The sequence below is a fragment of the Lissotriton vulgaris genome, chromosome 2_1 (assembly GCF_964263255.1).
Source record: "Lissotriton vulgaris chromosome 2_1, aLisVul1.2, whole genome shotgun sequence".
Taxonomy (NCBI): Eukaryota; Metazoa; Chordata; class Amphibia; order Caudata; family Salamandridae; genus Lissotriton; species Lissotriton vulgaris.
Window position 1 is genome coordinate 1,591,685,753 of NC_141687.1, and position 14,635 is coordinate 1,591,700,387.

Genomic DNA, 14,635 nt, shown 5'->3' on the forward strand with positions numbered 1-14,635 from the left:
ACATTGTAACAGTGAGAAGGACCAGTCTCTTGCCCAGAATCATGGAAAGGTTAACAATGATCAAAATTAATCAGCACTTCATACCACCGAAAACACAATACATGAAGCAAGGGAGGAAGATGAGGACAGCAGCTTAGGTGACAGAACTAGGGTGTCAAATGATTATCTATTACTGGCTGTTCCCCCAGAGTTTGAGGACGGGCTGTACTTCCCTGACAATTAGGCTTGACTTACTGTATTCCTCCCTTATTTTCCTTTATTTGTGTGTCTGTCTTTCCGGTTACAAACTTTGAGTCACAACAAATCCATCACCACTGTCTTCTACTCTTCTTATTTCAATATACAGGTGTCTGCATTTCACAGTATAGTCCTCCGAATCCAGCTCCTCCGCTCCATCCTCCTGAATCTCCCTAAAATCATTGCCCTCAAGACAGATGATGATTGGATGATGCAAAATAGAAGAAAAAATTCAATCTTTTCTAGTCCCGCCAAAAGAAGTTGAAAATGATGACTACTCTAGCTATCCTCATTTCAGGGCCAAGAGAGACTTCCCATTAACTGGAAATGAGATGGAACAGGTAATGAATGGATGCATTGGATGCAGACTAAGTGATTTTGTTGTTGTTTGTTGTGCATGAAGTTATTTCATTGTGCACTAATCATCTTTCTACAGTACACAAACGTAACTCAAGGCAATTTTCCCCTTCTTGCAACTATTTTTAATAAGAAATTTGTATTTCTACTGCAGCTTGATACATTGCTTTTCATTGAATACAGGAAGGGGACTCAATCTGCACACTGAGTATGACAACAGCTCCATCCATGCTGATGATGGCAAAAAAAGACAGCCTGTTAACTTAAGAGAAGGAACAGGTAATGAAAATGAATGTCATGCATTGGACACCTGACTCTGAGCGATTGGTCTTTGTGTTTTTGTTGTTTGTTTGTTGTGAATGAAGTGAAGTCAAAGTGTACTAGTAGTATTACTGTACACACTAAAGAGTGACTCACGTCAACAATATTTCTATTCTTGTTGTGTAATAACAAAATTGTACTTCGACTGCAGGCCGATCTTCACAGTCAGTATCGGAGATGATTGATGGAATAATAACAAGTCAGGAGGACGTTTCAATAGTGGCATAAAAGGTAAACACGTCAACAACAACCACAGCAGACCTAAATGTCTGTGTTGGAAGTGGTTCCAGTGTAGCGGTGGGATGACTGCGGTGCATTGACTTACTCTCTTAAATTGTGTAAAATGCTATGTTGCTGGATATGTGCATTTCTTTCAACTTTGTTCCTCAATATCCCTTTTGTTTTTCCATCTACAATTACAGTCCGGCCTTGCCCTATACTTGGGAAAAGATTACAATGCACACTTTACCAATGAATCTACATTTTCCGAGAGAGAGGACCAAGAGGAATACCGAGATGCAAATCCAGTCCACATTTTTGACCAGGATAACACAGTAACAGTATCAACTTTCATCATCCTTTAAATAATTAGATTAGTTTTTTTGTCTACAATCTTTACATCAGTGTGTTCTTCTTGTTGTTATTATCATTAAGGTTTGCTCTCTGTTTATGATTCACCCCTACCAATATATAAAAAATGTATTTGCTATCTGTAAAAGTATTAAGCCCGGAACAACTGAACAAGAAGTGTATGTAATCCGGGTCTCCATATCAATCATCATCAGGCATGCATTTCCTTTTTCTCCCTTAACATATTTGTTAGAACTGGCTATTTCTGGTTGGCTAAGGCTGATGCCAAAGCTAGGCAGAAACCACCATTCTAGTCAGGGCAAGGGAGTCACACGCCAAGATAACCCCTGCTCACCCCGTTGGTAGCTTGGCACGAGCAGACAGGCTTATCCCGGAGGCAATGTGTAAAGCATTTGCGCCAGCGCACAACAGCAACAACATCCTAGGTACACCACAAAAGGAAGTCCACACAAGGTTATATAAAAATAACTTCTGTATTGTAAAAACACATCAGATAGAAGTCACACATGTACATTGTGCCAACTGGCACGGGCAATATTCACAAGGGGTTATTTACAGGAAGGGGGCCACATGGGCCACTGTCAGAATCAACACTTTTAGAAATAGCACTTCTAGACCTTAGAATAAGTATAGCACAAAATAACAGTTATAGATCACATCCAGTAGCTACTGGGAACAGGTAAGTACCACCTACGCAACTCTAAACACCTTAGGAGAATGTCGCGCAGGGAACCAGGACCTCACTAGGACCACCTGTACTAGGACGAACAACCACCTAAGTATAAAATACATAAAGGGGTATAGGTAAGAACACATTACACATGATGCAAAACCAACATTCAGAGGTGTAGGGAAGGAAAAGCACATGATGCATAATACATACATTCAGCGGTGTAATAACATGGCACATGATGCATCAATCACACATTCAGAGGTACCGGAGAAAAACACATGATGCCTAAAACATTCAGAGGTGTAAGGAAGGAAAAACACATGATGCATTAAACATTCAGAGGTGTAAGGAAGGAAAAACACATGATGCATAAAAACATTCAGAGCTGCCAGAACATAACTCAATAGCGCAAAAACACATGATGCCCAAAAACATTCAGAGGTGTAAGATCAAGGTGCGTAATCATATTACATGCATTACATTTTCTAGCACCACATCACATTGCGCAAAACTCACATTAGGCCTAACCATTAAAAACTACAGTAGGCAATGTCTCACTAGTCTAAACACACATAGGTAAGCACACAGCAAAAACACATAAGCCACCACTTGTGGCAGTCCCTAGGCCAACTGGCCTTGTTGGGGCTATGACGCCCTGTGTCTCAATGTCAGGGCCTAAACCTAGCAGTTGCCCACAAAGTGCTGTGCAACTGGTGCAAACAATGTGGCCACACATTGGAGCCTCGTGGGCTCAAAACAAAGAAATGCCCCCACGAGCCTCTCTGGGCTCGTCAAACAACTATGCCGCTGTGAGCCTCTCTGGGCTCGTCACCAATGGCCGGTCTGAGCGTCTCAGGGCTCAACAAATAACTGGGGCGTTGTTGGAGCCCCCCTCATGGGGACTTGTGGACAACTGTGTAAACCAAGAGCCTCTCTGGGCTCAAAAACACCGCAAGGCCCCCGGAGCCTCTCAGGGCTCCATAACAGATATCCCCCCTAGAGCCTCTCTGGGATCTCAGCTCCCGCAATGCCCTGGCACTGGAGTGGCGGGACGGGCACCGGCAATGTGCCCCGACGCCCCCTCCTGACACGCACTCACCGGGTCTCCTCTCCTGATGCGGGTCTCTCCTTTCTCCTGCTGCGGGGCTCTCCTTGCAGCACAGAGGCCTCGCGGCTCGGGCGGCCGGACTTCTCTCTCTCCCCGGGGCTCTCCCTTCACTCAGGAGCCCCAGGACAGACACGGCAGGCGGCTTCATTCTTCCGGTGGCAGTGCGGGGCTCTCCTAGTCTCACGGGAGCCCCACGCAATCTCCCTCCGTACTTCTTCTCTCTCCCCGGGCTGCGGGGGCGGGACTTCCAACTGGGCCGCACCACAATTGGCCGGCCGGCCAACCACTTCCGGGTCGTTGCGGGCATCGCAGTGGCCCGTTTCAGGCACTTGTAGGCTGGGGGACAATTAACCGAGGGGTGGGCTCCCTCGAGTTAAATTAAACATTTAAAAATAGAGGCCAGGCCCCTGGCGGGGTGAGCACCTGCCAGGGGACAAAATCATATAAAGATAAGCGAGGTGGGCACTTGCCACGGCACCCCCAGCAGGGTGGGCACCTGCACAGCTAGCAAAGCGCTACCCAGCGCTTAGGGGCAGAATAAAAAGTGCTCTCAGGCGCTAAGGGTCAAGATGCAGCGCTTCCAGGCGCTGGAAGCCAGCAAAGTTCAGGCAAAGTCCTTCAGCATCCAGGACAAGTTCATCAGGTATCCAGGGCAAAGCAAAAGTCCCCCATCAGCCCAGGCAAAGCAGAGGAGTCCCCCAGAAGTCCTCCAGGCATCCAGGGGCTGGGCAGAGCGCGCTCCTGGCAGATTCAAGTCAGAAAAGAAAATTTTTAGAGTGTCACAGCACCCTTTTTATACCCAAAATCATTTGTATAAAGAATGCAGGCAGTGTGAGAACTGCCTAGAACTGGTTATAGGGAATTCCTTTTACTGGCCAGGCTAGGGACATCAGACGCACCCCAGGGGGTGGAGCCAGCATTGTGTGGGGAAAACCCAGCCTCACTCAGGACCCTCAAACCAGACAGTCAATCCACAAGCAGGCCCAGGCTCACTCCTCCCTTCACATGAGTATGCTAAACACTCCATTCACCACCGGGACAGACCCTACCAGACTCTTGGAGCCAGGCTCACCAGCCAGCCTCAGCCAATCACACGCCAGACACAAAATACACAAATATGCCAACTTTTTAAAAATGGCACTTCTACACTAGACACATTCATGCCGCATACATCATTACGCAGCATTCAATCTCACGAGTTAGCACACACCCTGCACTCCCCACACATCAGGAACTACCATGGGCATACATATTCCCCATTCATTCCTATGGGAGGGCAGGTCACTCACTACTCATACACAGAGAGCTCACGCACTTTACACTGCATCACAGTGAAAAAGTGCGCAGAGGCCTAAAATCACCACCACCAAGTTTCAGAAACAGGCTAGGAAAAAGCAAAAAGTCTCGGGTGAACCTGCCAAAAGGGCCGTGTCCAACAATATTGCTATGGATATGGTAGTCTACAGAGTTTATTGTTTGGTGTTTGTCCATGCGTACTGTCTGTTTTTTCAATTTCAAACCTTTCCCCAAAACCCCCCATTCCCATCCATTTAACAAACCCTAACCCTCTTCCCCCGGGCTGTGTGACTTATTGAGGTGTGACTACATTAAATGTACACCAATAATTAATCACACGCTTGCTGGGGCGGATGTGGCGAAAGCAACAGTACTTCAATTTCAAGGTAGAGTGATGATCTTCTTCTGCTTGCCCACCCATGAGCAGTACATTTTAGAGGTGATTTTTATTTAACAAAGGAACATATACCTCACATTAATTGCTGGCATTGATTGGATTTGTTGTCATCCTCAAACACAGCACTAACTGTTACGCTGTCAGCCTAGTCAAGTGACTCGACACAACTATAGTTTGTAACTCTGTCTAGTAGGCTCTCCGCACCACCGTTATGTTTTGTTGTAAAATATTTTTGCATAGTAATGTTGCTTGGTAAGTTCTGTACTGTACTTCATTAAACTACTCCTCGAACAGTCTCTCAAAGGCGACTGACTGTCTCATTTTCTTTTTTTGCAAATGCTGCTGCCCTGCTAGTGTCTACACTACTACCACCACCACCACAATCATGGCATGTTACGAAAAGGAAACCATCATCACCATGCAGCCATCGATGTGCCTAGGTTAAAAATCAAGCAAAGTTAAGAGAAGTTTGGGGGAGGCATCAATAATAATGGCTTGTTTTCAATCAATTCACACACCCCTTTGAGTCCAGTTAAAGAATGCATAGACCAGAAGAGAGAGACTGACAGTACTAGTAGGACAACTCAATCAGTGAGGGTTTTGTCGCATCTATATGTTTGTGTCTTACACAGTCAGCCAATTATTTAAATCAAACACCGGCTATGGGCGGACCTGCACCAGCAAGGAAACAGTGTGATGTAAAACAGTAACCCCACCTATAAAACATTAACAACATTGTATGTAAAGTAGAAAGATGGATTTAATATAACCCTAACAAAAATAAACTATGTAAAAAACACAAAACCTGACCCACTCATCTCCATAATCCCAACCAATGTCTGTAATGAGAAAGTCCAAACAAATGTCCAAAACCCCAATGCCCAATTCACATCCACCAAACCAAGAATTAAAAAAGGGGCAATAGACAGGGTCTCCTATGTCCGTGGGATTGTCTTTGGAGCACACGCACTGCCTCCTCTAGTAGGGTGACTCAGCGCTTTAGAGCGCTGCAGTTGCAGCCACAGTGGGGCGGCACCATAGATGGAAATGCGGTGGCAGGGGGCCGCCAGATGGTGGTTCAGTACAGCTGGAGGGTGGTGGCTGGGACCCGGGGCACTGGAGAAGGTTTCAGCTGCTGCAGCCTCCTCGTCCTCCTCTTCCGAGACCACCAGCCGCCGATATTCTAGTAGGATTGCCTCAAGCTTGCGGCGCCGTGCCTTGGCGGCCAACTCCTTCCGATCTGGTTTGGAAGAATTAGCTGTATATCAAAAAGAAAAAACAAGACAATTGTAAAATATACTCTTAGAAAAACAGTAAGACAAGTTAATTATACACAGTGGCATGGTAGAACTAAGATGCACAGTACATAACATTTGTGGTATGTATCTATCCTCCCACTTGCTTGGGCTTTAACATTTGCAGGATTTTTATCAGGCATTCAACCAACCATGCATCAGATTCTTTACTATCATCCACCTTTGCAATTTGCATGCTTGCTTCATACGTATCCTTCTCTCTGTCAGTCATAAATATTACATCTTGACCAACCTTCTTCCTTCCACCCTTCTTTCACTTTTTAGTTCAACACCAGGTGATCTGATATGACTTTTAGTCTTCTCCATAAAACCTTCAAAGCGGAGTTGAAATCACAGATAGATGAGGCCATTGGTTACTCAATACTGCTGCCCCTAATGCCTTTACTAATGCCAATTGAAGGGTGTCTTCACTCTTCAAACATTCACATCAACTCTTACTTACTTAGGGCATCATTAGGATGGCAGGCAAACTTTGTCCGCCTGCTTTCCTCATGCTAAAAGGGACCGCCCGCCATAATGGGGGGGTCCCGCGGGGGCAATTAGGATGCGCCCGCCACAGTGTCGGGCACGTCCCATATTTTCAACATTGCTGAAAGCACCTCCCACCACAATGCTAAGAATACATGCTGTGCTTTCCAAGCACAACGTGACAGGCACCGCGCGGTGCCTGCCACATTGTGCTTTGAAAGGCAGGGGGGTACTATATGTACCCTCCATGGGGGCCCGCATCAGGCCCCCCAAGCATACTCTCCATGCCTTTCCGTGGCAGGCATTCTAAAATGCACATTATATGGCTGGCTGTGTGTTTCAGACACCGCCACCATATTGAACCCTTTTCTGCCCGGTCAACATGTCAACTGTGTGGAAAATCGGTGGACGGTTTTTCTATCCGCCGTGGACCCCCCATCCATTGTAATATGGTGGGCGTCTTTTCTACAGGGATTTGCCCTTGCCGGGCCGGCGGTGACTACGGCTGGCCTGGTGGGGGCAATCCGCCCACCATCCTAATGGGGCCCTAAGTCTCAACAGTACAGTATAGATACAGTACACCCTTGCAGTGAGTGTAATGTCAATAGTTAAGGATTATGAATCTAACTTACCACCGCCCGCCACTGGTGCTGGCTCGCCCCCTACCCCTCCATTGGCAACTGCCGCATCCTCTCCATCCACGTTGCCTTTGCCGCGGGCCCCAGCAATGGTGGTCGGTAGTGCGCCTAGATAACACACATTTTTTAGGAGTCATATACACCTCCCCCTATTGGTCAGTAGCAAGATTGAAAAATGAGTTAATAGAATACAAAATACATCACTAGTACAAATCAGGTACTAGTAGAGTAGACACTTGTAGTTATATATGGTCCCTAGGGTCATTCTAGCCTTTGCTTAGTTAGCCCAAGCCATGCAACCATTTTACCTTTTTGTCATTTATTTTCGCACATGTGACGTTACCTTGCAGCTTGTTGTAAAGGATACCTTTGAGCCCACATGACCTCATACTGCTACTGTCTAAGCGCTGCGTACTAGGTCAACCAAAACATTAACAAGCCACTGTTTAATGAAGTTCTGGTGTACTGTTAGTCCATATTGCTTATCCATAAATGCTACACTTTTTGGCACGGCTGAGAAATGCTTGCAATATACTAACGCACACCATTTTTCTCATTACAGACAGAAGATTCCCTTTTTAGGACTAGAGCTTTGCAGAGCTTATGATGCAACAACTACCAGCACTAGGTTCCTCAAAGGTGAGGGGTCCCCAAAATTCACTCAGAGATCTTCATTTATAAATTTATATAAACTTTATTCCTACCTAGAGGATGGTGGTGTTTCCACCACTGTTCAGTTATCATGATTTCCCAACTGTGAGTAAGTGTAACAATGTTTATTGTTTTAATGTTAATGATTTTCCTGTTGGTGCTGCATTATAGAACAACGTACAGAGCTTGTCAATTCAAAATAAAAATGTTGAACTTACATAGAATTGGTGGTATTTGGTGTGGACTTACATGAGTGAGCGAGCGAAAGGAAGGGTGTGTATGGGCATTGCTTCCACGACTGAGAGGTTGGATGTGTTATGTTCTGGGTTGTCTACCTATTGGATGTCTTGGGGGAGGGTTCAGAGAGCTAATAGTTATGACAAGACACTACTATAACTAGTCGGGCAGGGGATTGTGGTGTGTGCTGAACTTCTGATTGAGGTGTGTGAGGAAGGTCCAACCTCCCATCAACAACATCCTATTTTCTTATGCAAAGTTCTGTATGTTCAAAATCTCTACAACAGTAATAGTATGTTCTATACTATCAAAATAAAATAGTAATAAATCTGGTTGGGCATTTGTTGGTGGGAAGTTGACAAAGCCTTAAGATTAACAAAGACTCAAGATCAATAAGACTAGAAGTAGTACAAGAGGATGACCCAAAGGACTTGACTCAATGGCTAGAGCTACTGGTGAATCTGAGTTTTATATAAAACATTTTAAATAAGGAGTGGCCAACTGGGCAAGCTTAGCTACTACAGTACAGACTGACTAATAGTAGTAGTACAGAGACTCATCATAGCAGAGGCAGAGATAACAAGATTTTTGAAACAGTACAGATCGAAGGATAATTGTTGGTAAAAAATAGCATTAGGAAACAGAAACAATACTTCGGGAAAAATATGGTGCAGTAAAAGTTATAGAATAAGAATTATTATTAAAAACAAGAATACTTACTATGGCCAGCAGAAGAGCCCTCGTTGGTGTCCTTCCGTTGCTGGTGTTCTCCCGCCGACTGCGCTCCTGTCTGTCTGCCCCTGGGTGCTAAACCGGAAAGATATAAGAAAGAGACTAACATTACAAATAAAATATTTTTAAAGAACGGTCATAAAACCCTTATGTAAACAACAATTGCAATAACTAACTTGACTGATCTCATCTGGTCAACATGTAGTATCGGGGTATTCACAGATCGACTACTCACTATTTATCAACACTGATCCAGTCTTCCATTCTGATTCCAGAATACTAACTAAGCCTAACTACGACGTACCACCTGACCTAACCACCTGACCTAGCCCACCTATTCTGGCGTGCCAATTGTACATTAAGTATGCATTTCCACTTCTTTTAGTCCTCAACAATGCATATGGTCAAATGGAGGACACATCACTACATTTTTGTATACACCAAATTTTTGGTTGATTGATTGATGCTGATGTTTTGCTACTGCTAAGCCTATTACCACTCATTGGACAAAATAGAAACTGTTCTAATAAAGACTGGGGTACTGTCTAGCAGCACGTGACGTAACAGAGGGGGCATCACGCATACCACAAAAAAATTACAAACCTAAGTATCATCCGCCCCTATCTCTTAGTGACAGGACAAATTAAGGACTAGAGTCACGATAGCATTACGTAACTTAATTTCTCTAAAATAAACTCATATATAATCAAGCTAAGCGAGCGCAAATGCAAAGTTGCAAACAAGTAAGATTAGTAGTGCAGAAGAGCACCTGTGTCATAACAATCACAAAAGACTTTTAAATGTAATTTACCTGTAATGTAAGCAGCAGCATTCTAGCTGGTTGGAAAAAAAAGATATTCGCAATATATAACACAAAGGAGAAGAACAGCCACAAAATAGTAATAATTAAATAGTTACTCACCAAGACCCGGGACGTCCACTCCTAGCAGGTTCAGCAGGTCCTGCTTCCGGTCCAGGATATCGGACCACCTGTCTGTCAACTGGTTCCGGTGCGCCGGACCCCAGAGCAGCAAAACACTGGCAGGCCCACCTTTCCCCACCACTGTCGATGCTCCAGGAGCCTGTACCCGGACCGAAGCCTGCCACCTGCTGCTAGGGTTAAGGGGAGGTGGGGCTGCACAAAGAAAACAAGTGCAGCCAACTCCACCTCCCCAAATAAGGCCTGTGCCTGCACCCCTTGTGGGGAAGGTGGTTGCAGCTCTGGCTCCTGCGGCGAGCCCTACCCTTGGACATGGTTCTGGGGTAGAGAGTGAGACAGGGCGGGAAAGAAAAGGTAATAAAATGTAAAAAGTATGTTAAAAAAAATGAAAAGAGCAGGCAATAGAAAAAGAGTTAAAAAACACACAAAATGTAGACAAAAACCAAAAATTTAGAAGCAGGAAAATAGAGAGATAATACATAAAAAAGATTTTAAAAAAGTGTCTTGAAACAAAGCATTGGAAAGATGGAGGGAGGATTGAAAAGCAGGCCCCAGAACCATATCAATAGAGTGAAAAACAAGATGGCCGTGCCCATTCTGACCAAGTGCGCACGTTCACGCGATACTTTCTCCACTAGCAGGCAAAAAAGCGGCGCGAACACGTAAAAGCGTTCCCGAACAGGAAAAACATACTGCGAACGGGCGCGAGGATGCATTGAGCGACCCGGAACAGGAAGTAAGCATCGCGAGCGTGCGGGACAAGTTAGTGACTGCATGGTAAGTTGGCAAGACATTTTCAACGCGATCACGCAGAAAATATAGCGAACGGGCGGGAAAAAAACTTCAGCGTCTTTGCAATATTTCCGGGTGTTCGCAGAGATTTTTAACATTTTCGTGATAGTTTGTGAAAGTGAATTTCGCTAATTCCGCCCACCCCTTGTATTGGGGCTGCTTGGGTGCACTCTCAGAGTGCTTTCGTGTCTGCACTGGGGGCACATGGGTCACATTTGGTGTCCCTGTGCATAGTCCAGCTTAAACCGGTTGCAGGAGCCATTTCCTCCTCTCTTGGGGTGAAACTGGACAAAGGACATGGGTGTAGCCACGCCTCTGTCCTGACCGTCCCATAGGTGGGTCCCCAGAGTTTGTCTCACCCCTTCCTTGGGTATAAAGTAGGGACCTGACTACAGGGCTTTAGATATTACCTGGACTAAACTCTGCTTTCAGAAAGCAAGTACTTCGATGATCTGCAGAACGCTGGATGACTGAAGAATCTCCGTTGAAGTAAAGGAGTTACTCAGCAGCTATGCCGGCACCAAGATGTAGCCTACCCGTTTGCATCTATGCTGCGCCTTAAGGACTCTGAAGATCTCCCCCATACAGGAGGTGGGTTCCCGTTATCTCTGAGGTTGATCTGTGCTCTCAGCAATTCTGAGACCTGCATCCCTCATGGGGACTGTGCAACCCAAACCCCTGGGCACTGTGTTTATTTGCAGCAGCATATGCTTTTTAGCAACCCCTGAGGCTGTGCTTTGGCCTATTTGTAGTCCTGACCCTGAGCAGTGTTTACACCGAAGATTACTGGCCTACACTTCAAGTGTCCCGAGGGCTGGTATTTTGTGATTACTCTTGAGGTCCCTTCCTGATCCCTGGTCCATCCACCTGTGAGTTCCTGAGAAGGGAACTTTAACTTTCAGTGGGCCCTGACTCTCCATTGCTTGGGGAGTACCCAGGACCTTGCTGGTCATCACCGAAGCATCTTTTCTCTGACCATGCTGGTTGCGGTTGCCAAGGCTTGTTGGTCTCCAATCCAGAAACTGACCCCCCAGTACTTGACATCCTTTGTGGGACAGCTCACCTGCAGACTTTGGTTGTCCTCAACGTCTCCTGGTCCCCGTGGCTGCAGAGTCAAGCTTCACCTCTTCTCACCTGAAACACCCGACATCGGTGGGAATTCGTCTTCCGAGCCCCTGGTCACCCTAAAGTGACCCAGACTCTGTCTCCTCTGCTTGCAGGTTCTTCTCAGCTCCGATCCAGGCTTAGATCACACCGGACACTTTTCCTCTTCACGGCATCAGCACTTTGCAGCATCACGCCATTGAAAACGACAAAGATTTACGACACCATTTGACACCTATACACCCGGCTTCTCTGGGTTAGGTAACACAAGTACTCTGGTGCTCACATGGGTGCTGGCCTTAGAACCTTCTATGATTGAAAGGGTTTGCTCAAAGTCCTCTCCTAAGTATCCTTACACTTTAAAATTCCAACTGTGACTTTCCCATAGAGTTATACAGAGCTCACACCTTTGTTCTCAGACTGCACGCGTCCCACCGTGGGTCCCCTGTGTCACTACCTTGGGTGGTTCCTTGGGGTCCCAGCGATACTATATGCTCTAGGCACTGTGTCGAGTCAAGTCATGGTTGTTATACCACTTTCTTAGTATATGGTTCGGTCTCGTCCCGGAGCCCACTGAGTATTGTGCTATTTACTGTTGTTCTAGTACTGTAATATTGTGTGCCTTGTTCTCTAATCTAATCTCATAAAGAGATTAGTAGAGAGTGTTTAGTAATAAATACATACATTTTATATATAGCTGGTGTGGTTCTCCTTTCATTTCGTCATTCAGGAGGTTATAATCTGATAAACCAAGCGGCTTTACATTTTTTCAAAGGCTTAGGCTGAAGGCTGCTCTCCATAGCTACCACTAGGATAGCTTTCAAGAACGGTTGTCTTTAACCTAATCATCAATAAGGGTTGTTTGGACTGGTACAAGGTGCCCACTATAATTAGTGGTCAGCATAAACCAGGCCAACTTCTCACATACTGGTTCCTAGTGGGTCACAAATCGGGTTGCTGTGTGGGACCCATTAGGAGTGAGTCAACAAAAGGATAGTGGCCTGCTAGGGTCAGCAGACCACCATGTCTGTGATAGCTTTTAAAAAAGCAATCTGTTTTTAAAGTGCTGCCCATTTTCCTTAAAGAAAAACTAGATGCTTGTCAATTAAAGAAAAGAAACAATTAACACACATTTTTTAAGAGTAGGCAGTGGTCCCTGGGACCACTATTTGCTCTTAAAAATGTATTTTACCATTTTCATAGGGAAAGGTTCCCATGGGACCCCCTACCAATTTGCATAATGGATTATCATCTCCATTGAGAAGGTGGCAAGATAATATTGTTCTGTGACTGGAATTTAGAAACAAAACCTGAATATATTACACTATGATTTCGTAATTGGAAGGGACGCCCTATGCATGCCCCTTCAAAATATCAAATTGATATTTGGACGTAAATCCAAATTCCTATTCAGAACCATATTACTGAATCAGAATTTTGGTTTGATAAATCCAAAAAATGCAGTTTGGGATATTTGCCAAAACAAAAAGGCAATATACATTTAGCGTTTGGTGATTGTCACTACGCAAACTCTCTGATATGCACTCCGTTGAAACCATTTTTAATGTCCTTTTTCAAATGCACATTGGTCTTTCCATTATCCAGCATTAACCTAAGTTTAATGGTTTGCTAGTCTGAGTCTGAGGACCAGTTTTGTCTAATGAGGATACTCCATCCCTAAATTCACCTAAGATCTTCTATTCTGTAAATTATATTTCCTCTACTGCTGTTAATTCGTAAGAAATTCGGGGCATATTATCAAAAACAGCGTCAAAATTAACGGCACTTTAGCGGCAGGAAACTGCCACTAAAGCGGCGATAATGGGCTTGATAATATGCCCTTCTGAATTCCCATTGAAGCCCATGTTCTGGTGCGAACATGGGCTTCTATGGGAATTCACAAGGGTATATTATCAAGCCCATTATCGCCGTTTTATCAGCAGTTTCTTGCCGCTAAAGTGGCAATAATTTTAACACTGTTCTTGATGATATGCCCCGAAATTCTCAAAGCCAAATCAAACTGTAGGATCTCCTTAGACTCAGCATGCTGTCAGAAAGGAGTTCCCTAAGGCCTTATGACCTGCAGTGACTGAAATAAAGAGCAACGTATTCTAAATTCCCCGCTGTCTTTCCATGGACAGGCTTGTATTTCTTTGCCATCTTGGACTTCCCTACAAGTGGTGTAAGGATTAATTCTTCTGGGATGTGACATTCCACACTTCCTCTACAAAGGTTCTCAGTTGCACCAATGTTGTGCCTCTTCCAATAATGATCAACTTAAGCATGTCTACATTTTCTGTTACTTCATTGGTAGTAAGTGCCAAGGCAAAGATGTTCCTTATTTGCAGGTGGTGGGGGGTCACAGAACAGTTCAAATGAGGGAACACCCTCTTGGCAGTGTGTGGGGCCAAATACGCTATTGCTCAAATAGTAATACAGATGGGGTCTTGTAGGAAAAAGTAAGCACAAATGTCCGATGGGGGCTTGGGCCACTTGAGAATCTTTGAGTTGGTCTCTAAAGCCAATACCAATTTTGGACACAAGTGTAACTGTATGAATAACAAGTGAAATAGACCTAGGAGTATATTAAACACCGGGAGCCTCACCATATATTAAACTTCGACTAGATTTTGTGTCATGTAAGCACTTATTCCCTTTCTCTTTGAGTGTTCAGAAGGAACTGATATAAAGATTGAAAAAAAAAATTAGAATATATTTTTTGAAGCACAAACAATATCCTTATTCGGAAAAATGTGTGCAGATATATTTTCGACTTT